Raw genomic sequence first — 12,034 nt, 5'->3', positions numbered from 1 at the left:
ATTTACTTTTATATGTAATTAATTTTAGTAATTCAATAAAAAGGTGTATTGAGTAACATTCGAAGAAATCCAGTAGTAATAACTTTTAAGTTTCAAAACTGCATGAATGCAATAACACAGAAAAATTTACTGCCAATTGTTTTCTTGGGAAGTGGATCATAGTGCTGCCATTAGAGTAAATTATTTTCATAATTTTCACATATTTTTAAGATTGAGAAAATTTACCTGTCCAAATAATGTGACCCTGTCCAAATGTGCCCCACTCTTTCCTACTGTTAAATAGTACGAATAAATTTTTTAAACTTGAAAAGATTTTACGTCGTACTTGAAGGAGAACAGGTTAAGAGCGAGAATTGCTTATGAGAGAATTCGTAACAGTATAAAGAAAAAATGATATCATTAAAAGTACTGGATAAAAATAGGATTTAAACAAAAAATTAGGTGTTAGATTTGGGACATTGTTTGTTTGTTTCTAATTGGGCTGCGTATTGGGTTTTCACCATTTGCGGACCAATAGTCGCTGAAAAGCCAACCTGGCAGCATTGTGAAGGCTACGTAGATTCTACTCACAGCATTACGACATAGCCAGGTTAGGTTTGCCCCAACTATAGTGCTTTCCCGAGGAACCGGCATTCATTTTGTCACACACAGCATCGCTACTGATGGAGAGCCAATACGGCGAGAAGTTTGACGCCCAGTGTCCAATTAGATGGTTGGCACAAACAACGCTAGATGCGAAACTGCACTAGACATTTAATTTTTCCGAGAAAATTCAAACCAAATCAATACTTAAGGGATCTTTAACATGCTACATAATCATACGAAACGGACGTTTAAAATTTTATGCATCTTGAAGGTCCATCAACTGGAGAAGCAAAGTTTGAACTTAAAAAGCCAATGCTTAACCTCTATGCCACTCTGTGGCGTAACCAGGGTTTGTTAATATGCTTAGCATTGGCAAATAATTGTTGGACTTCATCGTTCTGTAAAAGCGATATCAAATAAAAGAAATGGACGCAGAAGTTAGAATGACATCACTCACCAACTTGGGGCACGTCGTACAGTCTGTGGGGATGCAAAGGTCCATTATGGTGAGGTGGTACTGCCGTCCTCTTTTGTCGGTTTGGTGGTGCGTAAAACCAGGTATTATGTGTCCCAAATGTGGCGTTGCCGGAGATGGATCCAGATGAAGCCCCCCACTCTGGTTGTGGTACCACGAGCTGTCGACTCAAAGAACGCAAGTTTAGGACCACATGTTTTAGGAAGGCCTCAGTCTCAGGGTCTACATCAGATTGCTCAAATGTGGGAATGTTTTGCAGTAGCAGAGACTTTTTCAACACGGAGAGTTTTCTCTGATAATCATGCGGATATCCGTGAAGATTTTCAAACAGATAGTCACGACTCCAGGAGGGAGGCATCGGGTAGGATGTTTTTGCGTGAAACCAGCTCGTAGCCATGATGGATGGGGTATTGCTAGCGTCGGAGAGGTTGTAGGAGGTGGTGTTCCTTTCGTCCGCCGTGATGTTCTGAAGGGTAGAATCGTCTTCCGTTCTCTTCACCCTGCGGCCCGACCTAGTCTGTTGTCCATGCTTGCGTCTCCTTCTGCGACCTGTAATCATCAGGTGGGGTTCGATTCGAAACATGTCATCACTCAATTTCGAATGCGAAGCTGGCGCAGGCACACGAGGAGCCTTGACGAAGATCGAGAAAGGATTTGAAGAACCATCAACAGGTTTCACCTCTGTGGGCCGGTTGTGATCGTAACGGAGCGGTTCCACTTCTGGAGTTGCCGCGTGCGCTTTCTCATCTTTCCGCTGCATCGGGACAAAGCAGCAAATATCGCTGGTTGCCAAAGTCAGAAAGCAAAGAAAGGTTACCAGCGTCATTTGGACTTCGTTTTTGTTTTCGTTTATGAGCAAAATGATATGCTTCCGAAGCCTTATTGACTGAAGCTGTCTGCACCTAAGTAAAAACAACGAGAATGTTGTTTATTTTTAATGTTGGGGACAGTAACTAGGATCGCCCATGATTTTCGTCGGTGTATGGCGGTTCAAAGAGTACGAAATGAAAGTGATGGACTTCTTGTTGAAGCATTAAATCGGATCCACGTCCACATTATTCGTTCCGCTATCTGGAGGGGGGTAAGTATGACTTCTATTTTCAGCTCACTGTTTTCTATTTCGGGACGCTCACTCACTGGAGAACGTCTCGCTTTGTTTACGTTCGCGCCGGACTCGGCCAGGGAACCGGACACAGAGTGAGACGACAGTGAAAGGACTGGGCACAAAAGATACCTTATCTACCGCCGTGAACGGAGAGAGTTTTGCGAAAGGGGTGCAAAGCCAGAGAATCTCCAAGTGGGTGTCTGCGCGCGCAGGAGACCGGTCGATGTGAAGCTCCGATTGGTTGTTTCTCCCGGATGGGACAGAAAGGTCAGCTGGCTGCCGGATCCAGGAAACGATGAATGAAGAACGAATGGAGGGAATTTTGGATTTCTTGAGCGCTGTATAGAGTCAGCACGCGGTCCAGCATCCTGGATGGACTTTCCCGGATTCGCTGACGATACACGTTCTCAATTTTCTTTTTAAAGAATTACGCGTTTCAGAGGCTTTTGATAATTAAAAACTAAAATGTAACTGAAGATTGATGAAGCGTTGTTTCCTTGTAAGAAATGGACTAGCTCCTAAAATCGTGGGACGTGAAATCGTAAACAGGTGGACATTTTACTGTATGAAGCCTAAAGCTGCTCTAAGTAAAAACAATGTTCTGGAAGTGTCTGAGATTTGACGCGAAACCTTATAACTCCACACAGCAGCTAATGTCTCTATTTTTGCAGTCATGTTTCTTTTCCCAAAACGTTTCCTGTTGTTAACATAAGAAATTTTTTTCTGCAGTCATCCCCCCGATAGTTTAATATCAAATGCTCGTTGTTTCACAAGACTTTCTGTTTTTGTCATTTGTTTCACATAATTTGATGAACTCGGAATCGACTCTTTTTGGCAGCCGTTTACTAAAACTAAATTTGAAAAATAATGCAACGTTTTTCTTCACATAATTCGCCTTATAACCTCTTGATCTTTTTTAAAATCATAAGTTGGGACATGCATTTCTTAGAGTAGTGTGGGGATCATAGGGAAAATTTGTAGTTGTTATGCTTCCTGCGTCGTAAAAATTTGAAAAAAAAAAAATGCTTCTTACTATTTGGAGAAAATTAAAAGAGTAGGGAGAAAGAGAGAGAGAGAGAGAGAGAGAACGTTTAAGAGATACCACACTTATTTAACCGAGCAATATACTGCTTTTATTTTCTATGGCTTTAAGCGGAGAAGAGTCGCCGTTTCGATGCAGAACAGCTTAATCCCCAGCTCTGGGATTAGATTCAGCCTTGAGTGTCGCATAGAGGGATTTACTTGGGATCTCCGCCTGCCGCCTTCTGCGCGTCCTGTCGCAAGATTCCTCTTTTTCATCGGATCATGAGACTCATTAGCGAGTAATTTGTCTGTTTCGAATGCAGTACAGAAGGTAGAGACATTTATATATCACTACCTCTCTATCGATTTGATTGGTCACAGAGTTCTATGGCGAAGATTAGGCGAGACTAGGTGCACACTATATACATTTTACATTCTCATTTTCTAATTATCATCATACATATAATAGCGAATGATCGAGTAACGCTGATGTAATCAACAATGAAACTCGCGCCACGGCATGATAATGACAATATTTTTTGGTAATATTTGACTGCAGCATGCAGGTAAATGCTTTATTTCGACAAGGCTGAATTGAATCCGGTAACTTAACTGTTTTACTGGTAAGACTCATTTTAGGAGAGTGAAGAAACGTAAAAAGGTGAACAGTTAACGCTATCTACTGGAGTGTAAGGTGAATCCGCTGGAGTTTGGGTTAAAATTTCAACTATCAAAATATTATCAACAGGCAACTGCTACGTTCAAGTGTAAAAGCAAATTTTCATCCTTCATATCTTAACGGGCGATTTTCTAGTTATTATTAATAATAAATTTTTGAATTTGTTTCATAAAAGTAATTATAAATACTTAAAAACCCTCCAAGAACGATAATAAAACGATGTCCAAGTTTGTTCTCCCGAATGACAGTGAACTGACCATCGAACCAGATATCGATGGATTCATAATCTTCCCGTCTTTATGTTTGGGTATTTAACATAATCATCCGATAATAATCAGCGGAGATATCAATTCGCAACTCCAACAAACTATAGGGGGCGCTGCAGTCACTGTCTAATGGCGGATGAAAAAACTAAAACAAACGCACGCTGTAACGTATAAATTGCTTCTAAACTTAGGAAATGACAGAAATTTTTGTTCGCATGTATGATTTTTTGTTCTTTATTCATTTGAAAAGATTTTTCAGTCTCTTGGTTATTCTGACCCATGTAGAAAGAGATTCGAAATCAAAAAGTATTACCAAAGTAAAAAATTAATGCAGAACATACAGTAAGTTGTTCTGAAGCAGCCATTTTCACGGTGTTAAATTCGGAATTCATAAATTTTTGGTTTGCTTCGAACAGCTTTTTCATTTTGTACCGTTTTTTCTAAACATTAAGTACATATTATGTCCAGTTTCGTGACATTTCCGGCATTTGTTGACATTTTTGTGACATTTCCGGCATTTGTTGACATTTTTGTCACATAGTGCACATACGTGACAGACTGTCAAGAGTAACATTTAACACTAGATAATTTATTTCTATGACTATATGATTGGATATCAAAAGAAATTATCATGCATTTAATTCATTCGTCATGGAAATGATTTAACTGATATGCGAAATCTTGTCAAGATACATTATCCTTTCACACAATTTTAAAACCATAACCCTATAAACAGATTTTTGGCGAAACTCTTACACCGATAATGACAGCTTTTGCAGAGCAATAAAGTCAAGTTGGCACGATATTTTAGCGATAAAAATTCCAAACTTTTATTTTTTACTGTCCAAATTCTTAACGTTCTTTCTGGATTTTTCAATCCAGTGATAAATATTTTCAAGAAAATTTATTTGCATACTGTCCATTTTAGTTGGATGCTGTAGTAACAAAGGTTATTTAAATGGGATTAAAGGTTATTAATGTTAAATTAGGTTAAGGAAAAGAGTAATTTTTCAGCATGGCCCTAGTGTACAGTCAATTTTGTTAAGTCCGCTTTTTTTCATCGAATTGAAAAACTGATACTTATTCAAATTCACTCAGAACAAGATAAATAAAATGTGTACTCACAGTTTATATCAGATATTTTTGATGTTACGCTGTTGCGAATGACGATTCCAAATGATGAATTACGCAAATAAAAAAAAATTACACATAACAAACTTTGTTTTGCCCAAAATGAACACGTGGAACGCAATGTTTTAGTTTTTCCAGCAGTTTTGTAAATATCCGCAAGGTAGCGTATTCGAGCTCTGGAGTTGCGAATTAAAAACTCTTAATTGTGACACATAGAATTCGACATAAAATCTCTATTTTTCGAAAACTGTCCTATATTCAAATTATTATTCAGTGCTTCATCTCAATTTTCGGTAACAATGCTTTTATTAAAATTTCTAACGGGGTGAAGGGAATCATTGAGACGAAATATCCGTTACCATTTTGTCTCGAATATGAGCAAATAAAATTCTGGGTTTCATTTTAAGGGCTTCTTTTGTAATCGGGGGATTTAAAATATTTACTTTTTGGTTATTTTTCTGAAATCTTTCGCAAAATTTTACTGATTTTTTTTTTTTTTTGTTTGTTTGTTCAAGCCTGGTTGTTGAACACGCGTCAAACTTTTGTTTTCGAGGTGGACCGTCAGAGCCAGGCGACGTAGCTAGTTCTGAAGATAAAATTTGAAGGATAAACATTTAGATTTTTCAAGATAATTAGAGTTATCTCTTTATTGTAAATATAAGTAAGGTTTCAAAGAAATTCTGGAAGGAAATCTGTGGCGGACAAGGAGACCCCATAGCGCCTACAGCTTTGAAATTTTGTACAAAATTACTTCGAGCCCCAGGGGTGTGCACTTGGGGTTTTATTTTTTAAAATTCGAATTAGTTTTTTTTGTAATTAATTTGTTAAGCTCAAATTTCCCGTAAATTGCCTTTTATTGCCTATTAAAGGGGTGAAAAATTACTTGCACATATTAATATTGTATATCGTTGGAAAGGGTAGAATTTTTCACGTTCTACGCAGTTTGCGTCAATGCTCTAACTTAAAAACGGAGAGAGTTATTTGCGTTTTTAGTTTGAACTTTTTTAGGCTTAGCTAAAATTTAGGCACTACTTTCTTCATTAAATCTATCGCTAAAAAGCAAAAGAATTGTCGCACAGTTTTTTTTTGACACCACTGGAAAGAGGCGCTTTTTTACTTCCTTTTATAAAAAAGGAAATATTGTATTCGCGAAAAAAATTCACTTAAAAACTGGCCTTAATTTCCATTTCTTTCGCCCCCGAATGAATATTAAGTTTTTTTTTCAACCTTACCACACGTGCATATATGCCTAAGGACGTATAGACACCCAAAGTATCCGTTTTCTACGATCCCTGAGTTGATTACAACGAATTTTCCCGTGACGGCCGTATGTATGTGTGTATGTGGGTATGTATCTCGCATAACTCAAAAGAAGTATGTCTTAGAAAGATGAAATTCGGTACGCAGACTCCTAGTGAGGTCTAGTTCTGCACCTCCAATTTTGATTGCATTCGGATAATTCAAAGAGGGTCGTTTAAACTTTTCTGGGAAAAATCTTTGTTAATTTCAATGCAAACTCAAGTGGTGTTATAATTTAGCAAACACTTGGCAATATATCACCAAGCTTTTCCATAGTTCAATTTCAATCATTTGAGAGTGACAAGAAATAAAAATACCGTAACGGTATACGCTGCAAATATAATCTTTATGATAAGTGTATGGATGTAATTTGGCCATAATAACTATATCTTTATTACTGCATCCTAATGACCATTTTTTTTCCATAGATATGCCTTGCATTACCTAATCTAGAAAATCAAAAGTCATAATATAACAGATGCGAATTTCTTCTCCATCTCTGTTTCATTTCATTTGAAGAAACAAGAAATCCGACGAATATCCTGTTGTAATTCGTGATTGCGAAAAAGAATATTTTTTTAAATTCAAGACGTCAAATTTCAAATGAATGTGCCAGGGGCTGGATGCAGGATGTTTTTTTTTTCAATACAAATGGTAAACATTTTATGCGTTGAAAACATTTCCTTTTCCCTACCATCGTCTGTTTAGTTCTTAAAGCGTAAGTTTTTAATAATGGAACTGATTCTTATTGCGATACGTTTCTCTCTCTCTCAAAAAAAAAAAAAAAAACCCACTGAGGAGTGTTTTTACGCACTGGGGAAAAAAATCCTAGGTCTATCCCTGACCAGGCCCAATTTGTATCCCAGGAACGGAATTCTTGTCACAAAGGGCACTTATTTTGCTGACCGACTCGGTTTGGACACGCATCCCCGACTGACCGATCTCCCCCTCCCCCGCCCTGAGCGAGATTGATTTTCATTGATCCCCAGAGGACGCGCTCTCTGACGCCCACGCTCCGCGTTTTCCAGGTAGAGAGCGAATTCCGGAAAAAGAGGAGTTTTTAGGAGCCTTCTCGGGAAGAGTTATGAGGCGAATGCGTCTCCCCCTCCTCGCCTCCGATTTTCTTTCCCTTCGGAAATGTGGGAGTGAGGGCTCCGAATTGGAGTTATGGGAATGGCTTCTTTCCCTTCATTCTCCCGTGCCGCTTCGCGAGTGCAAATCGTTTTTTATGGCCGAGGAGGTGTTCGATGTTTTATGCAGCGCTCTGGGTAAACAGTTTTATGTTCTCCCGACCGGTGAAACACTGCGATTAAAGCCACGCGGTATTAGATGCTCATTTCTGGGAGCTGAGTACAGGCTGACAGGTGGGGGATATTCATAGATGTCGCCACTGAAGTCGGGTATTTAAACTTTTACGATAGTCATTTAACAATGTGAAGTAAGAAAAATATTACTGTTATTCGTGTAATTTTAACAATGTATTTACTACTAGCTGCACTGCCCGGCTTTGCCCGGTCTACCTTGAAAATAAAAATTGTGTCAAGTGCCGTATATTCTACAATTAGGCTTAAATGAATTAAAAAAAAAAAATCATTAAAAATTTCCTTTCCAAACAATGACGCCAGACATTAAAATACTTTTAAGACATTAAATCGAGAAAGATGAATTTAAAAAGCGTAACCATGGAAACAGAAAATAAAATAAGTTTAAGATCAGCCATTTTGTATCGGAGCGCGTGTTTGAGTGGTTGTCTTTTCTGGCGAGTTATCGCGTTTGGTGATTGTTCACTGCGAGCGATTATTAGCTGCACTTGATTTGTTTATTAAATAAAATATTATTTACGGCAAATTTGGCGACACACGAACCTTTGCTGTGGTAACCCTAGCTCCGCAACAATGAAAAATCCGATCCAAAATGGCTAAATTTAAACTGATGCGTCGGCCTATCTATATAGCGGCTCTAGTCTACTCTCTTTGCCTATACACTGTTTAAAAAATTCTGAAATTTTACGGTAAAATTTACTGGCGTCTATGTTGCCAGTAACTTTTAAGGTAAAATCCTATTTTTTACTGTAAAATTTCTGCGACAGAATGAACGAAAGTTGAAAAAAAAAAAAAAGCAGCATGCGAGCAGCAGGTTCGATCTCGGGACCTTCGTATTGGCAGGCAACTTTGCTGACCACCATACCGGTTGGTACATTTCGAGTGGAAAAAGTACGATGTAATCTGCTTCGCACTGTAAGTCACGTGGTCTATCAATTAGCGCTGCAATCGTTTATTTTTTCGGTAAAACTTTCTGTAATTTTTTTTCTGTACTGTAAACACCCCATTTTACAGTAATATTTACCGTAAAAGCTTCCTGAATTTTTAACAGTGTACCGTAAACGCGATCTACTTTAGCCCTGGGGTCCTTCTTTGGCCGTAACTGAGAAAAAGGTACAACGTTCTCTGCTTACCTTCAGGAAGTTGTTTTTAAATTAATTTCGATTGTATATGTGAGAGAGCAGCACCAAGTACGCAGTTGTGTAAACCAAAGAGTTAGATAACTCTCCACAAGGAGCAGCATTGATGACTTTGTTCGCTTTGTACTAACAGGTGTCTTTGTATCCTCTTAAATATTTGCATGTGGAAACAGTTCTGTATCTGCTAGGAGTTTGTTTAATATCTATTTATGAACTTTATTCAGATAGTTGTACTTCTCATTTCCGTTAAGGTAAAAATTTCATAATAACAACAGCTCTCCTAACTTCAAAATTACGATCTACTTTGGCTCAGCAAAAGAACTTTTAAAAATTCCGCCTTGGGGTCTAAGAAGGATTTTGAAAAAAAAAAAAAGCTAAAAGTAAAACTCTGTACAGGAAAAACTGGGAAATCTCATCAATGGATAAAAAAGTGATTACAGCTTCAATCTATCAGGCAACACTCATATGGTTTTTACTACGGAAGATAAAGAGGAACTGGAAATTGTAGCTGATTTTGTAGAAGTTGACCAAGTTGCATCTACTTCTTAAAACTTTTTGGAAAGTTTAGAGAATTTTAGTGTTGTAGAACAGAATGAGTTCAGGTTTTCAGGGATATCTGTTGATATAAGAGAAACTGTTGATGAGATAGTAGTTGTTGAGTGCACGGAACGCACCAACAAATTCTGGAAGTTGACCAACAGTTAAGAATCCTCTGTTGTACAAATAGTGTTCTATTAATAAAATTATTCAACCTCCAAAACTGATGGAAAGATGATTGATCTCCGTCGGCCATTTGTGAGACAGTAATCAGGCCTACACACATTTTAAATTTTTTTATACTTTCCTTAAAACAAATGTGGGACCCAAACTTTATATCAAATGCATTTTTCTTTTAAATAAATAAATTTTCGTATGAACACAAATTTTTCCTTGGCTTTAGTTAGCTATACAATGATTTTAAATCGGGAAACAAGCCTTGGGCCAAAGTCACTCATACGCAAGGGTATTGGCCCAAGTAAAAGACAATTAAAAAGGGTGATATACTTTTTAATAAATGGTAATTATTCAACTATTACATTAAGGTTAGTCTAGATGTGTAAAACTCTTTTACCACGACTTAGAAATAGGAAAAGTGACAAAATTATAAGGATTTTAAAAGTCCCAAAATGTGGGCCTAAGCATTGCTCGTATTCACGGTACCCGCTTTGCTCAAGCACATGAGTTCATTTCATCCACCTATAACTTTAAACCTAAGACAAAAAATGCAAATTTACTTCAGAAATAATATTATTCATTTTCACAAAATATACACGTAAAGCCAATAAGGACACAAATACATACATACATATATATATATATATATATATATATATATATATATATATATATATATATATATATATATATATATATATATATATATATGTATTGTAACGGATCCGGTGCGACTTCCACTTTCTTGAAAGGACGACACAGTTCGTGAGAAAAATACAGGAAATTAATTTACACTATGTACAGGAAAGATCGTCAACAATTGCTAAATTAATCATCAGGAATTAAGCAAATATCACTCAACACCGTAAACTCAACGGTTACACACGTATTTACTTCCAAATACGAAAAACAACACAGTAAAATGCCTCGCAATAAACAGAGCTAATACACTCTCAGTACAAAGTCTCAATCGAAACTCAATTTTTATCATACGTAACGGCTTTTTATACACACCGAAAGAGACCTCTCAACTATTCCAGAAAATGCTACACCGTTTTACACTTTCTTATTTCTTTCATTCACAAATTTTATCAGTGAAAAATACGAGACCGTATACTTCAGCCGAATGTATAGGGGCTGTATATTAATTACTGGAAACAATATATATATATATATATATATATATATATATATTAGGGTGGTCCTTATTTATATGGGAAACAATTTTTTTCGGAATTCAACAAGTGACGCCCCCTAGTTTTGTGACACTATAATAAAAATTTACGTGTGCACAAAATTTGAGCTCGATCGGTATATAATAACACGTGCCCCTAGGCAATTGAACTTTAACACTTTTGATAATTTTCTTACAAATCCTTACATCGTTTCTCCTAGGTTTGCAAAATATTTTTACAGTGAGGTAGCACTAAAATTAATCTTTTTAATTACTTTATATCATCCAAAGATTTTACGTTGAATAAGAATGAAATAATGCTTTTTAAACTTTCTTTAATCGTATGCTTTTCTCAGTGCATCTCGATAGTGTTTTTTTTTTTTTTTTTTTTTTTTTTTTTTTTTTTTTGCGATAGTCTTGGATGGTCTGTAAAATAAATTGCTTTGTGACTCATATTTGGTAAATTAGTTGTGAAATTCTTCGATTAATATTGTGCTCCTCTTTCAGTTGTATCATTCACAATTTTCAGTATTTCAACAATCTCTCTTCTCTTTAAATAGCTTCCTTCATTTTGCCGTGAATAAGGATCAAATAGGAAAAAATCTTTTAGTATTTGTAACTTATCAAACAGTTTTATTGACTCGTAATTTATTCTATAAAGAGGAAGATCTTTACTAAGAAAGTATTCCAAATCATCTACTGTTATCTGAAATTTGTTAAATAGTCATCAGACACGTCTTCCTTATCACAAGCATTTTTTGGGCTAGTCTTTTCCTATCTTCAAAGTTAATTCCTTCATCCAATACGGACAAAGGTACTAGTTTATCCCCTAAATACCATAAGTGATTTATGAATTTTCCAATCACTGATTCTGCTGCATGTTTGTCGTCATTTTGTACGCTGCTAGTTTTTCAGACCTATTATATTATTCAAAGGAGCCTCGATTGGGTTGCTGCGAAAAACCATATCTTCTTCATACAGCATTTAGATGTAAAACAGCTTTGTAAAACAGCATTGAAGGGCTTTCTTTTCATGTAAGGTCAATTATATTGTTCCCTAAATGTAAAAATTTTCAAACAAAAATTCTTTTTGCCACCCATGTGGCTCAGGGATAAGCACCAG

This window comes from Uloborus diversus, chromosome 1, assembly GCF_026930045.1.
Source record: "Uloborus diversus isolate 005 chromosome 1, Udiv.v.3.1, whole genome shotgun sequence".
NCBI classification, from domain to species: domain Eukaryota; kingdom Metazoa; phylum Arthropoda; class Arachnida; order Araneae; family Uloboridae; genus Uloborus; species Uloborus diversus.
Note: the sequence above shows the minus strand (reverse complement) of the source record.